Here is a 2,028-nt window from a genome sequence, read left to right as displayed (position 1 = left end):
TGTTGTTCAAATCTTCTATATCCTTATTGATTTTCTGTCTGTTAGTTCTAGCTCTTACTGAGAGAGGAGTGTTGAAATCTCCAACTCTAATTGTGGATATGCTTATTTCTCCTTTCATTCCTGTCAGCTTCTTCTTCATGTATTTTAAAGCTCTGGTATTAGATACATCTAGGGTTGTGTCATGGGCAGTCCCTAAGAAGGTGAGTCCCAGTGAACTCACCTCGTGATGCTCATGCTTTTGTGTAATCTTCTCCCATCAAATGGGGGCAGGACCTGGGACTTGCTTCTAACCAGTAGAATATGGCAAAGGTGATGGGATGTCATGATCTTGATTAAGTTATGTTATATGGCAAAGAGGATGAAATGCTGCTTCCATAATTATGTCACATTATGTAAGACTCTCTTAGCAGACCAGAGTGAGAGATCATCTTTGTTGGATTGATAAAGTAAGCGGCCATGTTGAGGAAGCCCACTTGGCAAAGAACTTCAGCCAGCTTCTAGGAATTAAAGATGGCCTCTCATACCTGAGAGTGGCCTCCAATGGACAGCCAGCAAAAATCTAGAGCCCTTGGTCATACTGCTGCAAGGAAATGAATTCTGCCAAAACACAAATGAATTTGGAAGTGGATCTTTTCCCAGTCAAGTTTATGATGACACTGCAGTCTTTGCAGACACCTGGATTGCAGACTCCCTGAAGGACAGAACCCAGTTAAGCTGTTCCATGACTTCTAATGTACACAAACTGTGAGATACTAAATGTGCATAGTTTTAGGTCACAATTTACCTGAGTTTGTGGTAATTTGTTATGCAACAATAGAAAATGAATACAGATTGTAATATCTTCTTGGTGAACAGATCTGTTATTATTATGTAATATCCCTCTTTACTCCTGGTAATTTTTTTTTTTGCTGGGAAGTCTAACCTGTCTGATATTAATAAAGCCACTCTACCTCTCTATTATTACTTTTTTACATGGCATATATGTTTTTATCCTTTTACTTTAAACCACCTATGTCAGGGTATTTGAAGTGAGTTTCTTGTAAGCACTCATTTTGGGGTCCTGGGTTTTTTCTTTTTTTATCCATTATGACGTTTCTTTTAATTGATTTGTTAAGACTGTGTACATTTAATGTGGTTATTGATAAGTTTGGATTTAGGTCGAACATTTTATCACTTGTTTTCTGTTTGTTCCCTCTGTTCTGTGTTCCTCTGCTTCCCCTTTCCTGCCTCTTTTTGGGATTCATTGAACATTTGTTAGTATTCCATTTATCTACTGTGTTTTTACTTTATCTCTTTGTATATTTTAGGGAATACAATATACATACTTAAATTTTTATAATTTTCCTAGAATCGATATTTTACCAATTCAAGTGGAATATGAAAACCAAACTAATATGGAGGTCCCTTTATCCTTTTCCCTTTAAGTTGTGATTGTGTATTACCTCTACATATGCTGAAAATTCCATTAGACCATGTAGTAATTTTTGTTTTCTTTTTTTATAATTTTTGTTTTCAGTCAAAGAGCATATTTTAAAGAACTGGTGAAAAGAAGAACTTATCTTCACCATCCTTTTATAGTAGGTCTTCTGGCAATGGATTCTCTCCGTTTTCCTCCCTTGGAATATGTCTTTATTTCACTGTCATTCCTGAAAGCTATTTCTGCTGGATGTATTATTTGGGGTTGACAGTTCTTGCAGCACATTAACAGTGTTGTGTGCTTCTTTACGACCTTCTTGGTTTCTGATGAGAAATCCATAGTCATTTGAATTGCTGTTACCCTAAATGCAATGTGCCATTTTTTGTCTTTCTGTTTCAAACATATTTTGTTTTTCTTGTCCACAGTTTGAATATAATATGTCTGGGCATTGATTCTTTTGAGTTTATCCTATTTGGAGTGTGCTGAGGTTCCTGAATCTTTAGGTTTATGTCTTTGGTAACACTGGAATGTTTTCAGTTATTTTATCTTTATACACACACACATATATATACATATATATATATATATATATATATATATATATATATATG

Source organism: Mirounga leonina, unplaced genomic scaffold, assembly GCF_011800145.1.
Source record: "Mirounga leonina isolate KUSES-001 unplaced genomic scaffold, KU_Mleo_1.0 Mir_101609, whole genome shotgun sequence".
NCBI lineage: Eukaryota > Metazoa > Chordata > Mammalia > Carnivora > Phocidae > Mirounga > Mirounga leonina.
The sequence above is the reverse complement of the archived record's forward strand: the minus strand, read 5'-3'. Positions refer to the sequence as shown.